Below are 19,392 nucleotides of genomic sequence, written 5' to 3'. Positions count from 1 at the left end.
CTGCCTCCGATAAAACATCCATCCACCCATCCATCAATATTTATTGTCTGTTTTCTACACTGTGATGTAAAATCCAAGAGGCAGGAAATTTTGCTCTCTTGTTTGGTGTATTTCCAGTGTGTCTGGCACATAGCAATTATTTAATTATTATTTATCAGGTGAATAAATGAATAAAACAGAGCCTTTATACCTTGAGATCACCTAAGAAGGAATCTAAAAAAAGTTAATCAGGGTTCAGAATGCTTGTCATTGTTTTCTGTTGTCTTAAATACATGGTTTATTGTTATTCAAGTACTATTCTAATTGGTTAGTTTCCTTCACATCCTTGTGAAGAGAAAAGAGTATTTTGATTAGTAAACATAATACAAATGTTTTACTTTTGGTTCAGTGTTATTGGTTTTACTTTTTTACGTGTTTGAACACATATTCACATGTATTCCATCACCTACCCCAGGTATGAGAATGGCTTTGTTGTCAGATGGAGTTCTAGCATTAGTCTCTCTCCTTAAGCTGGAGAGAGACACTGCTCTCTTCTTTTATACCAGGCCACCAGTAGGTCATTAAATTAGTTATCTACTGCTTGAGAAATAAATTACCCCAAAACTTAGCAACTTAAAACAATAAACATTAAATCTGATAGTTTTTGTGGGTCAGAAATCTAGGTGCAGCTTTGCTGGATGTCTCTGGCTCAGGATCTCTCATAAAGCGTCAATCAAAGTGTTGGCCAGGGCTATAGTCAATTCAGGGCTGAACTGGAGAACCTGCTCCCTTACATGGCTGTTGGGTCCTTGCTGGCTGTTGCCTAGAATCATCATTAGCTTTTACGTAGGGCAGCTAACAATGTGGTATCTGGTTCCTTTAGAGAGAGCAGCAACAAAATGAGAAAGTGCCTGTATTAGTTTCCTAGGGCTGCTATAATCACATACTTCAAACTTGGTGTCTTCACACAACAGGAATTTCTTAACTCAGAGTAATGGAGGCTAGAAGTCTGAAATAAAAGTGTTTTCAAGGCTATGGTGTCTTAGAAAGCTTCAGGGAAGAATCCTTTCTTGCCTCTTTTTATTCTCTAGATGTTGCCGGCAGTCCTTGGCATTCCTAGGCTTGTAGCCTTATCACTCCAGTCTTTATTTTGTGTTTTCTTAGCTAAGCTCTCTCATTCTCCACATTAGTTACTGCGAGTCATTTACTATCTCCTTAAACCTACAGTTCTGTCACCTTCCACTTAGCAAAAAACTTGCCTTCAATTTTACTAGGAAAAAATTAGCACATACATATATTTGACACTAAACTTACACACATGCTCTGTTCCCATTCTTTCCTCCTTCCCTCCTTCCCATTCCCTGAGATGTGTTTTGGATGCCTATCAAGGAACATGAGACACTCTCATGTTCCTTGAGAGTGTCTCATGTTCCTTGAGAGGCTCCAGGGGAGAATCCATTTCCTGCTTCTTCCAGCTCCTTGTGGCTACCACATTACCTGGCTGTGATCACATCACTCCCATCTCTGTTTCCATGTTCACATGCCCCTTTCCTTTTTTGGTGTGCCTAATTCCCCTCTGCCTCTATAATGACAGTTGTGGTTGGATCTAGAGCCCACTGGAATAATCAAGAGTGATCTTCCTATGACAAGACTCTTAGCTTAATCATATCTGCAAAGACCCTTCTTCCTTATAAGGTAACATTTCCAAGTTCCATGGATTAGGGCCAGATATCTACAGGTGGCCATTATTCAGTCTACTACAACCTCCATATGAATCCACAATATACCCTACATGGAATCATAATAAAATACAGTCTGCTTTTTGAGAGCAGGAAAGGACAATGATTTGGAAGTGGCAATGAGGAAGAAGGAGAACTCCCACTGCACCCATAGGGAGGGTGGTAAAGGGAGTAGGGGAGAATGAATAACCACTACGTGAGAGGGAAACAAAGGGATCTGTGTACTGGAGGAAAGTCAGGCTCCAGTTAGAGCAAGAAAATGAAGAGGATGTTTGGAGGAGATTGAGGACATGAAGAATTTGCAAAAAAAAAAAACCATGCTGTGACTTCCAGAGAGTTGGAGAAAGAAGTGAGAAGGACTCATATTAGAAAATGGGACAAATGAGCTGGGAGTTGAAGAGGTGAGTGATGTGAACAAGGATACAGTATAGGAGGGGATTAGTCCTGTTAGCCTCCAATGCAATTTATGATGAAAAGTCTGTGAGAACTGGTTTTGAGGAGGAAGGAGGGTGAGAAAGAGGCTCCCAAGGAATGTAGGAACCAAGTGACAAAAATGTCCAGACAAACTGAGTCAAATCCTTATCTATGTGGGAAAGAATAATTTTTGCAATTGGTATTAGTTATTATATACCCTATGCATTTATTAGCTTGTATTTTGATTTTTAAAATTTTTTTATTGAATGATTTGAGAGAGAGAGAGAGAGAGAGAAACATACATTGATTTGTTGTTCTACTAATTTATGCATTGATTGATTGATTGATTCTTGTATGTGCTCTGACCGGGGATCAAACCTGTAGCCTTGGCTTGGAAATAATGCTCCAACCATTGAAATACCAGGCTAGGGCATATTTTGATTTTTAGAATTAGAAATACTGCCTAAAAAATTAACCCTATATTTAAAAGTAAATATGAGGACAGTACTAAATAAATTGCATTCAGTGTACCATTTAAAAATAGACTTTTTCCACAGAGAAATAACATGGGTAGGACTTTAGATGATACTATTACTCAGGAAATCAGAGTTTAAACCAGGAAACAAAATCTGCCTCTTCAAGTGGGAAATTCTAAAGTTAAAAAAACAAAACTAAACAACAGCAAAAAACCTCATGTGCAGTAGTATATTACTGTTTTCAGCAAGTTGAAACTATACTGCAAACCACAAGAAAATATGTAGTATATATAATTTGAATAGTTCTTTCTACAGTAACTTGAAAGTATAAGGAGAATTTAAAATATGTAATTGTATGAAAACATTACATTTATCATAAAAAAATTTAGCTATAAAGATTTGAGAGTAGAGGATTGAGCATCAGTATTATTTTTAAAATTTTGCTTTTTTAGCTAAATAAATAATAGACATTCATTTTCTTTTTATGTAAATTCTGTTGGAAAAGTACATTGGTCTGCTTCTTGGAAACCTGTGTGGCTCTGCTGACAGAACTGGGTTCAAAGCTCATCCCATCCTACCTCACTAGCAGCCTGACCATCAGGAGTCCTTGCGCCTTGGTGTCCTACCAAGGAAATGGGGACAATCCCCTTCTTGCAGGAATGTTCAGCAAAGTCATTCCTCTTCCCCTGTTTTGACTCATCCTTGCCCTGGGAAAGAGTGAATACCACTCACTCGCAGCACTTTCTTAAGTTTAAATTATAATTTGAGATCATTTACATAATATCAAGCTGAAAAATCCCCCCAAAGAAAGAAATAAGATGATTAAAAAAAAGTAAAGTACATTGGAATGTGTATGTCTTGGACATGTCGCTTGTCTTGAAAAAAGCCATTGTTATTATAATAACGGTATCTACATGTGCTATACGAACAAACTTTTGATTTCTCTTATCACATGTAACTTCCTTAGATACAGATGAATTTTTTTTCTGTATCTTTATTGTCTACCCTTACAGCACATTGCAAAGTGTTCTGCCATGTAAGTTTGCAGTCCATATTGTTTGCAGGCTCTTTATTGTGCTTTCACATACCATAAATATTACCATAAATAATTCCTTCACATATTAGTTTTTTCAGAAAATGTGCCACAAAGTATAACACATACAGAAAGGAACACAGAAGACAAAGGTACAGATTAGTGAATCGTCACAAAGCAAACTGCCATGTAATTTCCACCTACTCAAGAAATACACAGCCAGCATCCCAGAAACAACCTCCTTCAAAGAATTTCTCCCAATGAGCCTTTTTTTCTACAAAAGCAAACACTATCCTGGACTTCTAATTATATACTTTAGATCTAACAGTGTTTCATTAATACAGTAATAAAAGCATATGGCAGACATTATAAAGTAGATGTGGTATAGGAATCAAATTTTTATATACACACAAAGATATCCGATTTCAGGCACTGAGTATATACTTACACTTAGGATGCTGCCTTTCAGGAGTCCAACTCAAAGCACAGGCATGTTACCGCCCACCCACGCCCCTAACAGGCCATGGGTTCCAATTTCTGACCCTGTTGCCCTGACGCTGTCAGATCATGCCTTCTTCTGCTTTTCAGATCCACAGAATCCCCTTTCAGAAAAGGCAGCTCCAAATGGCAGACTTTAATCTTTGGGTTAGACTATATATTTTATCCATCTCTCCCACTACAGTTATCAGAAATGTTGGTCTGAATTGCTTAGTCTATCATTACCAGAAATACCAGCCTCTTATATTTTCAAAAATTAATCTTGCCGTTACTACTCACTATCTATGTGACCTTTGACAAGCTACTGAAGTTCTTTGAAATGCAAGTCCTTCATTGTAAAGTGAATGACAATATTTATTTCATAGAATTGTTAAAAATTAATATGAAACATTATATATAAAACATTGGAAGAGACCATATAAGGCTGCTGGTGTACGTTCAATAAGTGGCAGCTATTGTTTTTATTGTATTCGTGGTGATAACAATTATGAAGATGAGGATGGCAGCAATATTTCTCAGCAACTATTGCTGTCATACTGCCCTGATCTTCTAATGTAAAAGGGATATAAGGTTAATCTGGCAACATTTATTTTAAGTGAACCAACATAGGCTTCAAGTAATGATTTCTTCCAATTTTTAGATTTGGTCAATCCATACTTCTAATAATCAGTCCGGGTTTTACTCTACCCAAATTGATGTCAGAATCAGTGACAAATTTTTATCAATACTAACTTCCCTCAGTTAAAAAAATAAACTGCATTATCTCTACCTCTTGTATTTCTCTCATTTTATGATTCCTTAGACGTTAGCTGTAACACTAAAGTAGTTCCATTTGTAAGTACTCTTAGTGTCTGTAACACTAAAGTAGTTTCATTTGTAAGTAATCTTAGTGCTTAGGGATGTGATTAATGAGTTTAAGAAGACTGAAACTCCCTGAACAACAATTTGGTCTCTTAACAATCTGTATTAGGGAAGATTGACAAGGGCAAGACTTATCGATCCTCCCTAAATTTTCCTTAGTAGAAACAGATTATATAATGTAATTGTACTTTCAGCAATGAAAATTATCAATGCAGAGATGTTTTCATCTTGATGACGTATAGGCAGTGGGCAACCTGGCCCGCAGGATCCGTTGTGGTAGCAGCATTCAAATACACATGGACTACAGAGATCCTGTGGGGGAAAAGGTACGGAGTGGCCACTCCCTCAAGAGGAGAGCGCTCTGACCCTTGCTTTGACAGGCTTTTATTGTTTTTCTAGGCCCCTCACATCAAAGAAGGTCCTCTTTTACTATGCAAAGATTTGTTTTGGGTGGTTATCTTTTGAAGACAAAGGAGAGGGTGTTGCTGAATACATCAAAGGAGGATATTTGCGATGTAAAGGGAGAAGTGGTTGAAATGGCTATGTTCCATACCTGGAAGGTCTAGCCCAGATTTTAGGAAGATAAAGCCTCAGTAAACATTTGCTGCCTCAGGGTGAGGGAGTTTTAGCAAGAGCAAGTCTCAGCAGTCTAGGTACAATGCAGGCCTGATTTCCCACTGGAGAACTTATCCATGGACGTGGGTCCTGCCTGCCAAGCTCGCTCCCCACTGGCTTTTCCGAGTGGGGGCTGAGCCACATTTACCATGCTTGGAACAGTTCCCCACAAGCATCAGCATATTTTATTTGATATGTATATAAATCACCTCTTGACCAGGCTACAGAGGTTCCTTGAGAATATCAAGTAGTTCCCTAGTTATGGACTGATGATACCTTCTACACGCAGGGAATAGGGTTGCTCAAAATCTAAGTTAGCTGAATGACATGTTGGTCAGAGAAATATGTCTCATGAGTTTAATAAGCATGAAACAATTTCTTAGAGCTGGATTATTGTGGACTTTATTGATAAAACCAATCTTCTTATATTGCTATTTTGTGAACTAGGTCCTGTTAGTAGTAAGCTTATCAAGAACAGTGTAATTATAAAAAGCTTCTGTCAGCTTACCAGCCAAGCTAACCAAAATATTCTCTCCAATGTCAAAGAAAATAGCTCTACTAAGAATCAAATACTATGTAGGAATAAACAAGCAGTGGAAAGACAGAAGTTCTTGCTTCCTATTCCATGTTGTAAGATTTGGACAATCAACCTGTAAGTACTTATTAAGAACCTGGAATGTATAAAAAATTAGTATAAGACATAAACTGTATATTTCAGGACCTTATAATCTATTGGGAGAAATAAGTATGGCACAAATTGAAAAATAAACAATAATTAGTTGTTATAAAGTATGTGACATTGTTTCACAGAAAATAATAAAATTAATGTGGGCCAGAGATATTGCAGAAGATTCAGTAGAAAGTCTTAAGGTATTTTTGAAAGATTTTGAGGATTTTGAAAATAAATGCCTCCAGATACAGATGCAAATACCGTAATAAAGCTTTTGGGAAAATATAAACTCAGAAAGAGGAAGTGCTGTCATGAGGCGAATAATTCCCGTTGTTACACAGAGCTTGATTAATTCTTTTCAGGTTGATATTAAGACTTCATGGTTGAATTGAAACTGGAACATGCAGTCTGTGGGATTGTCCTTTGAACAATATACGTTCTATAACTCAATCATTTAATACATGATGATTCAATAAGATAATTAAAATGGCATGATGCTTTTGTGGTTCTGGAACCAAGAGGAGAAAGACAATATAAATACTGAAATTTTAAGCTTTTTTCAAATGGAAGAAAGGCTCATCTTGGATAACACGGAAAGTTGGAGAACCACACCAGTCCATAACTGCTATTTCTGATATTAGAAACAGGTACAAAAACAATGAAAAGCTTGGAAACAGACCCCCACATATGATATCTACTTGATTTGTAACAGAGGTGCCATTGCAGTGCAGTGAATAAAGAATTGCGTTTGTACATTTTCAATAGATGTACGGGGTCAACAAATAGTTACATGAAAAAGTGTATCTTTATTCCTACTTTATAATGTGCACAAAAATTAACGCCATATAAACTATTGGTGAAAGTGCAAATAGTAACACAAGTTTATGAAAGAAAATGTGGGAGGATATCTTTATGAAAGGTGAAGAGCCTTACACACACCGCACACTCGTAGGTGTGAAAGAGTCCACCCTAACAGGGGAGGGGTGGTGTGGCAAAAGGCCAGGGGCATTTGGAAAACTGGAACTGATGAAAATTAATTCAATTTTATTAAAATTTTTGGCAAAAGTGAGATTATTAAGGCAGTTCCTCAAAAACAAAAGATGTTCTGAATTTGTACAGATTTTTGGAGAAAAAATTAAAAGAAACCAAAAAATTGATAAAAACTAACAAATGTGTACTTTATGAACTAGTATTTCTTATCTAACTGTACATGTTGGTATGTGGTTTCCACTTTTTTAACTCTGAGTTTCAAGAGGCTTTTGGTATTAATACACATTTAGGAATTAAAGATTATAAATTCAGATCCTAATGACAGCTACAATTAATGAACTATAGAAATGATCCCTGAAAGTACAGTCTTTGACAGCTACAATTAAAATTTATTTTTTTACATTTAAAGCAGGGGTAAAACAATGTATGAAAAGTGCAGCTTAAGATAGAAGAGAGTCATGTTAAATTCATTTTAGTTTGATTATTTGATGGGCAGGTTCTCTATTTATTTGTGTTAACAAATATTCTGTATCTTTAACTTCTCTTGACACAAAGAGAAATGGTTTATAACCAGACCTGAATAACACCAGCAAAACCTAAATGTAAAAAAAATTAACAATTTAAATTTTAGACTAAAAAAACCAGGAAAATACTTTGAAGAAATCAAGGTGGCAAATATTTGTTAACATTTTATAATTTTTAGTATGATAAATTAGACTATTAAGTATTTTTAAAATGTTCTACACATGAAAGAACTCCATTAAATAACAAAATAGCAAATTGTACACTGGGAATAAGTAATATTAAATAGGTGAACAGAATTTCTTAATATTCAGTATGTGAAATGATTATTCTTATTGGCAATTAGGGAAAAGCAAATGCAAATGACAATGAAATGGAATTTGATTTACATCAGATTGGAGACAATATTAGTTATATTGAAATTCATGCTTTGTGGAAAGTCATTTGTCAGAAACTTCTATGTAGTTATAGTTGGTTTCAGTTGAGGAATAAGAAGCCACTAGGTTGGAATTGGTCAAACAAATTTAGGATTATCCCAGTTTACCACAAAGCTGTTTCTTGGGTGTAACTTTTAGGTGACTAACCCAAGACTAATTTTTTTTTTTTTCCCCCTAATGGCCAAGTCAAGGAAGTTTGTCATTCCTTGGATGACTCCTACCTTGAAACTATAGAAATATGGTTCATGGAAACTATAGAAACATTCTTTAACAGTAGTCAGACAAGTTTCATCTCACTTGTTCTTCACATGTCACCCAGCCCATAAAAACCAACCAACCAATGCTGAATGTAGCATATAAACCTGTGAAACATCTATCACCTTACTAGCTACACAAGAAGATTCTTATTTTTATTACCACTACTATCATCGTCGTCATCACCACCATTATCCCTGACACCACCACAAAATCAGAATATTATGTACAGGTAAATGGGATTTTGCTTGGGAAATTAAGTCTATAAAACTCAAGTTGCTGGGGTATCTTCTAATTTTGTGCTATTTGGTTGCTTTCTATAATTCATATTTTTATTTCTGGACACTGTTAAGAAATATGCTATTGTTTCTAAGGTTTAAAGGTTTTGCAAAGTCTAGCAAATTTTCAGATAGTTGGAAAAAAGGAACCATATTTCAGCAAAACCTTGCTTACTTCTTATAATAACCACCCATAAGAACACTACTATTTTTGTTCTTTAGTAATATAATTGAAGTATATTTTATAATATAAAAATGTTTTATAGAAATAATTTAAAGCTCTAGAGGTCTTTATAGATTTTTAGAATAATGTATTTTACTTTACCCATCCTGAATTAGCACCTGGCAAACTTCTGGGAGTCCTTAAAACTTCATACATATTTAAATCAGACCCTTTCTAAGGTACTCTTTTTTTCCAGAGTTCCAGGAGAGAGTTGGAAGAGGAGGCCATTCAACTCACTGGATCACTAATTTCTCTGTTTCTAATTCAAAATTTTCTCCTTAGGGATTTAAAGCCCTCTATGACAAAAAAGGTTTATCTTTTTAAAATTTGGGAATTTTTTTGCACTGACATCTTGCATTTACACTCTGAACTATATAACGATTTAGGAGCATCCAATTCAAATGGTCTGTAGTGGAAGGTTTAATAAATGGAAACTAGTTTGTTATGTTTTACAATTTAAGTTAATGCCATATCAGAATGTGGTTTAAGAAAATCTCATCTAGAAAATGTTACCTGGTATGGACTGTGAGATAAATTATAGTAAGACTGATGTTTTAAAATTGTGAATAATATAGTTACTATTATTTGTATGAATATTATTATTGTAATGTGATTAAGGTGAATGGTTGATTATGACAGAATAGCCAATGAGCCTTTATTTGAAGTTAATTCAATGCAAAAGTGAGGCGATGATAGTTCAGTTAAGTATACAGAGTTGGTTAAATTCACTGAAGATTAATTTTTAACCTATTCTCTTTGTTCAATGAGGGATTCATCCTAGAATGCAAATTTCTACATTAAAAAAAAACTATGGCCAAAAATTAATTTGGTAAATGAAAGAGAAAACTGTATTTTTGGTATTTAGAACATCATTTTAATGGTTTCAGCTATTATTCAAAAATAGTCAATTCCTAGAGTCCATGAGTCATATTTACTTAGAGAAAGGTTTAAATAAATCATAAACTACTGTGATCTTTTAGATATAAAAGTACTATGGATAGGGGTCCCCTTACGGATGGAGAAAACAGGGGAGCGCTCCAGGAGATGGCTTCAGTCAGAGCCAAAGTTAGCTCGTTTTGGGCCAGGATGCAGGGATGGGCAGGCGCGCCGCAGGCCTTCCCAACAGAGGCCTCCCCTGAGAGGACGCTCCCTTCCCTGGGGCAACCGAGCCCCACCCCTGAGTCATCAGGCCAGGATCACAGGGTCCCTGTGACTGTGTCCATGGAACTGGACACTTTCCCTGCCGTCCAGAGGACCATGCGTTTTCCTGGAGACCACACTTCCCAGCAGGTCTCCCACCCCCGCAAAGGCAGAGTGCCCAGGGAAGAACCAGGGACCTGGGGCCCAGAGGGGGTGCTGGCCACAGTTCCGCGCCAGGTGGAGCGGGTCCGGGCGGGCAGGACCCACGCCCACAGACGGGTTCTCCCATGGGGAGTCAGGCCCGCTCTCTGCATGAGCGGCTGAGTCTTACTTTGGCTGAAACTCCCCCGCCCTGTCCCGAGGCGGCAAACGTTGACCGAGTGGCTTGAACACCCTTAAGTCTGTGCTAAACCACCCAAGAAAGGAGTGTGACCGCTTCCACGTCGGTCCCCCCAAGAGCTCTAACACCCTTCTCTGTGAAGGAATCGGCGCCCTGGGCCCTTGGGTGTCTGCAAAAGGCAATCTCCTGCTGTGATCCTGGGCATGGGCAAGGAGGACCAGGCCCCATGGTAGGAGCTCTGGGGAGGCAACAGGAGCCTCTGTGGGCAGGGCTCGGGCTTTCCTGGGGGGCTCTCTGGGTTCCTTGGTGTCCTCTCTCACCTAGAGAGTGGCCATGCCGTCCCTAGATCCTCCGCAGGTCGTCTGGAGTCCGCAGGAAGCTGTCCACTGCCTCCTCGGAGCTCGGGGGTCAGGGTGCGTATCACTCGCGTAACTTGCGGGTAACGTGCTGGCTCCTCCACTCCCGGCCTCCCTACTGGGAGGATTGCCCTGTTTGTCCATCCGTAATGGGGTCCCATAGTAAGGGGGACTCCATCCATAGTACCCCCTTTTTCCTCCCAAATTTGGGGAAAACAAGTTTGTCTTATAGTCCAACAAATATGGTAATAAGAAAATAAAAAACTAGGCTATATCAAATGTATTTATCATTGATGAAAAACAGTTCTGTACTTTTTAAATAAATTCTCTTTAGAGTGTCATGTTGCCCCCAAGAAATAACCCTGCATTCATGCACTCAGTAGATATTTATAGTATATCTATTGTCCACAGGGGGCCTTAGCAACAGCATTGCATATGCTATTCAAGATGCAGACATTAATGAAGCAAAGTCTCTACTTTCAAAGAATTTGCAATTTACTTGGGGAGATGAGAATGATAAAAAATAGATACAATAAAAGTCAGTAGTTGAAAGATGCTTGAGACTGGAAATGAGGATAAGTAAAAGTCACCCAAACTGAGATGGAGTGGGGTGCTGTGATAACAGTACATTGCAGGAAAGTTACAGCGTCACTTAAGAGATGCCAGACAATCACTATAGGGGTTCAATGGTGTTTCAAGATATACATATTTTATAAAGCATAGTCAAAGATACCTACTCTTGTATAAATAAATCTTTTCTTCAGGTTGTGGGAGACAACTGGCCAACAGTGTTACATCAGACAACTGAATTGTGAACGGGAAAAATGCCCATGTGGGGGCATGGCCATGGCAGGCCAGTAAGCAGTGGAAGGGCCAACACCAGTGTGGAGCATCTCTGATCAGCGGCAGGTGGCTATTGTCTGCAGCTCACTGCTTTGTTAAGTAAGTGTGAAAGTCTGTCTAAGGGTAGGGTTCTGGGTACTAGCCTATTTTTGGTAGTCTGTGGGGGTTAACGTAATGTATGAACATTCATCAGGGCCATATACATTTATGATTACCTGCATAAACAAAGGGAAGCAGGAACATTTGAATTTGGTAAAGCAAAGCAAAGTGAATAGAAACAAGTCTCATTTTTTAAATAGCCATTTTGGCCTGAGAGTAAGTGCTTTAGTTATACCATTTTATTTTATCATAACAATAATTCTGCACAAAAGATATAATTAAACATATTTAAAGATGAGGAAACTAGGGTGCAGAAATAGTGACATAACTTGGCCAAGATCATAGAGCCCTTAAATAACAGAAATTGAATGTGAACTCAGTATGGCTGACCGCAGTTACTAAGTGCTTACTTTTCTTGTCCTTCAGGGTTTACAATCTAGTTAGAGAATTTTAAAAGTGATATATTTAAGGTATAAAACAGTATAGTATAGTAAATGTCTTCTATGTAACACAAGTAAGAGCTATGGAAATTTGATGAATAAGGAGAGCATATCCAACTGAGAGATAAAGATATAAAACTAGATCTGGCCTCTACAAATAGAAGTTTTGATTAACAGGGGTTGGTGGATGGGAAAGAGGTGTTTTGGGTTGAGAAAACAGTCTTCAAATGTGTTGAGATGGAATAAAAAAAAATGTTGTATTCTGTGGATAGCAAACAAAAAGAGTAATTTGAAGTAAAGAAGATTTTGAAACATTAGAAAATATGCTTAGAAAATCTGTATTGATTGAGGGCATCTCTGAATGACAAGATACTTCCTGAACAAGTCTCCTACAAAGAATGTTCATAGGATTTGTCCCCCTGATGCAATTTTCAAAAATGTGACTATGGACCATGGACTATGGACTATGGACCACTCAGGAGATTTACTAAATGTGTAGGTCCTTAAGATCACACTAAACCGTTTAAATATAAATTTCTAAAGGTGGAGTCTGGGTTGAGTCTAAGGCAATGGAGTTGGGCAAACACAGCTGTTAAGCGTGTAGAGTCAGGCGGTTTTAGGACAGTAGAAGGATTGAAGAATGTCACTGTTACATGAAAGTCTTGAAGCTCTAAAAAAAAAACAAACAAACAAACAAAACCAAACAAAATAAAACCCCCCACAGACTTCTGATCATTTGAGAGAAGGCAAGAGCAGTTACATGGAATGTTAGGTTCTAAATTGAGGAAGAGTTTCAATGGAGAACTGGAGAAAGGGTCATAACATCAACATTAGAAGCCAAAATGCATTGAATTGGTAAATATAATAGGGTGACTGGGTGAGAACAAAGGACAATTTTTTTTTATGTATACAGATGCCATTCCAGAGCCTCCATAGGCTCATGAAATCTAGGCTGTTTGGCAATAAGAGTGATTCTGGATCCCAGCCACTGAGGCTGCTCAGGTGATGCCCACCCAAGTTAACTGTTCAGAAACTGGGTTGGGCTGAAGTACAAGGAAAAGACATCAGTGACTCTAGTTAGGAGGATCTGCAGAAGGCTGATAGCTCTAACAGTCCTTAACACAATTTTTATGTGATTGCATCATTTATAACATCCCTAAGTCAAAGACAATTTTTAAAAAAAAAAAAATAAGAATTTAAGTGCTTTACCGTGTTATTTGGAAACCTCGCTCCTTACAGTTATGACAGGACCACTGTGGACACCGTTGTGGCACAGGAACTCAGTGTGTTCTCATTGAACTCTGTCCTCCAGGAGAAATAATGCAGGAGATTGGACCGTCAACTTTGGAATTCTAGTAAATGAACCATATATGACACAAAAAGTCCAAAACATTATTTCTCATGAAAATTTTAGCGTGGCTGGGGTTCATGATGACATTGCCCTTGTGCAGCTTGCTGAAGAAGTCTCTTTCGCAAAGTGCATTCATAGTATTCGTCTTCCTGAAGCCACACTGAAGCTCTCAGAAAATGACAGTGTTGTAGTCACAGGATAGGGAACACTGTGTATGAATGGTGAGTTTTTCTGTAAAAACATAATAGCTTCATGGGAATGATTATTTAAGCAATTAATCAATTACTCACTCTTTCATGCAATTAATCAATCAGTGAATATGCTGAAAAGAAAATCAAGTGCTGGAACCAAAAGCATGGCGTTGTCTTTGACTTCTCAAATGTCTCTGGGAATGAGAACTGGAAAAAATGGAAGTGTGAGAAGCAGCCAGCTGTAATAAATATCAGAAAGAGACCAATTTAACCTGGGTCTGACCTGGCTCCTGGTGACCAAAAAGAATCTGCTTTATTTTACAGATATTCTTTGTCTCAACAAAGTTAAGATCCCCTTAATATGCAGAATTTGTTGCCTTTAGGTCCCCTTCCAAATATACTTCAAGAGGCCTTTGGAAATATTATCGACAACAAAGTTTGCAATGCTTCATATGCGTTATCTCACTTGGTAACAGGTAAAATGCTATGTGCTGGATATATGTCAGGAAAAGCTGATACCTTCCAGGTATGTATACATATATTGTCAAATATTTTTCTCCCAAAGTACTCATTAAATGGCAGTTTTTATCTACACAAAATATTTTTTCTGCGTTAATGATTTCCACAGAGTACCCTTTTATTTTACTACATATAGTGAATATTGATAACCCCCATTTGTACCAGACACCACACTAGATACTGGGGATACAGTGGCGAACACAATCCCTGCCCTCATGGAGTTTTCAGTCTAGGAATCCATGCAAATAATAATACCTACAAGGTAATAAAATAGATATGGTGTATTTTCTGGGCAACCTGCAGACCTACAATACTGCCTCTTCCTTATCTAGAGATGCAGCATGTAAACACGTCATGAATTACTGGCTTCATCATGGAGCAGCTGAGTCACTTTCTCCAGAGCTGGACTCGCTTTAAAGTCAATTTCTAGGCGGCTGAATCCAACATTTGGCAGCTGTAGACAATATATTCTGGTTTGGAGTTTCCCTGGGTTTTTTTTAAGTGTATTTTATTGATTATGCTACTACAATTATCCCAATTTTTCCCCCTTTGCCCCCCCTCCTGCCCCATACCTTCTTTCTCTCCAGCAATCCTCCCCCTTAGTTCATGTCTATGAGTCATGCATATAAGTTCTTTGACTTTTCCAGAACCCCCCCTGTCTATTTTGTACAATTATGCTTCTTAATCCCTGCACCTTTTCCCCCATTCCCCCCTTCGCCCTACCCCTCCCTGCTTATAATCCTCCAAGTGATCTCCATGTCTGTATTCTGTTTCTGTTCTAATTGTTTGTTTAGTTTGTTTTTGTTTTTTCCCCTGGGTTTTGAATAAGCCCAATAGTTTCAGAGTTTCTAAGCCTAAAGAGGGTGGATTGTTTTCAATGCTCAGGGGCTGCTGATAACTCCAGCAGAGAGGTAAAAGGACATTCTGAGGATGAGAAAAGGTTTTCTCTCTCTGTTTTTTCTAGAAAGACTCTGGTGGACCACTAGCTTACCCTGACTCTAGAAAGATCTGGCACCTTGTTGGAATAGTAAACTGGGTGATGGATGCACTAAAAAGAACAAGCCAGGTGTCTATACTAGAGTGATTGCTTATTGTGATTGGATTACCTCCAAGACTGGACTCTGAAGGAGAAGTAACTTTGGAATTGAACACAAGGACAACTGCAGGGTATTCTTATCTATTGCTTCAAAATCTTTTTATTTTGATGGTTTGTATATCAATCATTTTCTTATATATAAATACACAAAGGTATTTATCAATATTTTATTATATCTAAAACACTATCCATATTTTTACCTATTTAACTAATAGTGGAAACAAACAGTAAGAAAAAAGTAGATGGCCAGAATATTTTTATTAATTGCCTACTTCTAATTTATCATTCCAATTTTAGTATATGTGCTTCCGAAGCGAGCATTAATTTATCCTACCTACCATTATATTCAGAGTTGACCTTAATTTCTTTTTCAGAATTAAAAAAATACTACATATTTTCCTTAGTATGAGAACATATTTGCTCCATCTACCAAATAAATTATTTTTATTCTATAAGTTATAATTGCATTTTTAAAAATTGGAATATGTAATACATAGTGTACATTCAATTTTTATTTCAGTATGAGATATTTTGTGTACCTCATAGAATTATACAATCTCTGAGTGAAGAAGGGATTTCAGAGGTTCAGCTGGGCCACATCTCTCAATTTATGGATTGCAAAACTAAGGACTAGAGAGGAAAATTATTTGCTTAAAGCCAATCTCCATCCTCTCTGATAAGATACAATGGTCACATGAATTTTCCTTCATAGAGTGTAGATCCAAAATTAATCAGGAATTTAAAAGTAATTTTATGTCACAATTATTTATATACTATTTTCTTCTTGTCCTTCTCTTGTCATTTGTTTGCTTTCACTTGAGTTTCTCAAGGTCAGGGGACTGTATAAAACCAATTAGTAGCTCTACTCTCTGGAAATTACTTCCTAATATTAAAAAAAGCAGTTCAAGATTTTTAAAAGTATCTAAAATAAAGTAAAACTACTTCTTACCTCAATTATTTGGAATATTAGTTTTTATTGTAAGGAATGACCCAAATGAGATGCATAATAATGTTAAGCCAATTCACACCAGGTATGATAAGATAGTATTTTTCTCTCTCTTGACTTTCTCAGGCAGAGCACACATATTTTTTAAGCACTTAGCCTATTCCAGCAATTGTCAAGGATAGACACAGTATCTTCTTTCAAGGATGCTGCATTTAGTGGGTGAAGATAGTAGATACAAGATAATTTTGGATTGTGATAAATGTTATGAAGGAAATAAAACTGTGATGGAAAATAGTGGGGCAGATGAAGAGTACTTGAGATTGGGCAGTCTGAATTACTTCTCTAAGAGAGGAGCATTTGAGCTGGACCTAAATGATGAGAAAGCAAAACATATAAAACATCCGAGAGAAGAGAAATCCAAAGGGAACAATTATAAAGTCCTTGAGACACAAATAAGTGAGGTGGCTGTGGGGGCAGAAACAATTTTTCTGTCATCAGCTGTTCCTTCTCAGTCTCTTTTGCTGGATCTTCTACATCTTCCCAAACTGTAAATGTAGGGCTTCCCCAAGGCTCAGTCTTCAGGTCTCTTCTCTGCTTCCACTCATATCCTAGATGATTTGATCCAGTCCAACACTTTCAATACCAATTCTTTGCAGACAACACCCAAATGTTTTAACGCTAGCTCTGATTTCTCCCTGGACCTCCAGTTGCACATAGCTAAAATTTCTATTTGAAGGTCTGATAGACAATTTACATTAGTTATTCAACAGAATTCTTCATCCTTCCTCAGTCTTCCACAATTTAAAATATTAATCCTGAAGTCATTCTAGGAACAGCATTTGAAGTATTCTTATTTTCATTATTAGGATTTGTGTAGGGATTACAACTGGATTGGGAAAGCTCTATCTTTTTCTCTGGAAATTCCTGGACACTTGGCTTTGACTCTTCAGCAAAATGAGGCCATTAGGATTTATGTGAGTTTTAAATTCTGAAACTTTTATGGCAACCCCTGGGCCAGTTTGCTTACTCTTCCAAGATCTTGCTGAGTGTTTCTGCCTTTAGATATTTTGGGGTTAACAGATTTTGGTGGTTCAATCTGGAGACAAAATGTACATGTGTCTGAATGAGGACTGTGGGGAACTCGCACCTGTATAACATGTCTGGGTCCCCCAGTGCTTGCCTGGACTCTCATGATGTGCTGTATTCTTTGCTTTTAAATAAAAGCTTTATGTAAGCATGTCTTAAGGGATCTTATCAGTCCTTTGAAATATTCAGACTTATGAAATCTTTTCAAATTTAATGTTTTAATTTTTAGTCAATTAATATTTGACAGAGGAAGCAAGCACATACAATAGGCTAAAGATAGTTTATTCAATAAATGGTGTTAGGAAAATGAGCTACATAGAGAAAAATGAAACTAGACCACCTGATTATGCCACACACTAGAATAAATTCAAAATGGATTAAAGACTTACATGTTATCATAAACCATAAAAATCCTAAAAGAATACTAGGCAGTAAAATCTCAGACATTGTTTGTAGCAATATTTTATCTAATATATCTCCTCAGGCAAAGGACACAAAAGAAAACAGTAATCAAATTGGACTACATCAATCTAAAAATTGCACAGCAAAGGAAACCATAAACAAAATAAAAAGACAACCCATTTAATAGACAACCTATTCACTGATACATCTGATAGGGAGTTAATATCCAAAATTTGTAAATAACCAAGAAAAACAAACAGTCTAGTTAAAAAATAGGCAAAGGACCTGAATAGACACTGCTCCAAAGAGGACACACAGATGGCCAATAAGCATACTAATAGATGCTCAACGTCACTAATCATCAGAGAAATGCAAATTAAAACCACAATGAGATGTCACCTCATACCAGTCAGAATGGCCATCATCAAGAAATCATCAAACAAGTGCTGGTAAGGATGTGGAGAAAGGGGAGCCCTTTTGCACAGTTGGTGGGAATGAAGATTGGTGCAGCCACTGTGGAAAGCAGTATGGAGATACCTCAAAAAATTAAAATGGGTCTGCCTTTTCATCCAGCAATCCCACTTCTGGGAATATATATCTGAAGGGGCCCAAAATACTAATTCCAAAGAACCTAAGCACCTCTGTGTTCATTGAGGCATCATTTGCAATTGCCAAGATAGAGCAGCAGCCCAAGTATCCATCAGTAGATGAGTGGATAAAACAACTATGGGACACTTACAGAATGGAATACTACTTGGCTGTAAAGAAGAAGAACACTCTACCCCTTGCAACAGTATGGATGGACCTGGAGAACATTATGCTAATTGAAATATGCAAGTCAGAGAAAGACATATACCACATGATATTGCTCATATATTGAATCTAATGAACAACTTGAACTAACAATCAAAACAGAGACAGACCTATAGATAGAGAGCAGGATGAAAGCAATGGGGGTAGTTAGAGGGTGGTAGGATCAAGAAGAAGGAAAAAGGACTCATGGACATGGGCCACAGTGTGGTGATTGCTAGGTGGGAGATAGGAAGGCATAAAGGGGATAAATGGTAATGGAAAAAATAAAATTACAAAAAAGTAAAGAGAAAAAATGGTGTTCTAAAGAATCTTAAATATTAACTAGCAAAGTTCATACGTTATCCTAAAAGCAATTTAGAGTTTTCAAGATAGAGAAATGTCATGCCAATTAATATCATCATTCACGTCTCTGTTTAAAAGCTTCCTCCTCAGAGAGGCTTTTCCAGACCAACCTAAAGATACCTATCACCCCTGATCCCCACCATGCCACTTTAGACCCAGTTACTCTGCTTTATTTCTTTGAAGCATGTATAAATATCTCATATTAAAGTATATATTTGCTATTTTCTTGAGTGTTTATCTGTATTTCCCATTTGAATGTAAGCTCCACAAAGACAGGAACTTTATTATATCCATTGTTGTATTTCCACTGGGAGGTACAAGGGGAAGCCCCCCCAAATCGGAATTTATTTATAAAACACTGCGTATTTATTCTTACATGTTTGAACATCAGTCACCTTCAAAATACTCTTCACTTAATGCAATACATCTATCGAGACA

General features: G+C 37.2%; 1 pseudogene; it reads left to right on the top strand.

Moving 5' to 3' along the window:
* Positions 1-10,975: 10,975 nt before the first annotated feature.
* Positions 10,976-15,882, top strand: LOC112320676 (transmembrane protease serine 11B-like; annotated as a pseudogene).
* Positions 15,883-19,392: the final 3,510 nt, after the last annotated feature.

The sequence above is a fragment of the Desmodus rotundus genome, chromosome 4, assembly GCF_022682495.2.
Source record: "Desmodus rotundus isolate HL8 chromosome 4, HLdesRot8A.1, whole genome shotgun sequence".
In the NCBI taxonomy this organism is placed as follows: domain Eukaryota; kingdom Metazoa; phylum Chordata; class Mammalia; order Chiroptera; family Phyllostomidae; genus Desmodus; species Desmodus rotundus.
Note: the sequence above shows the minus strand (reverse complement) of the source record. Positions and strands in the feature narration are given on the sequence as shown.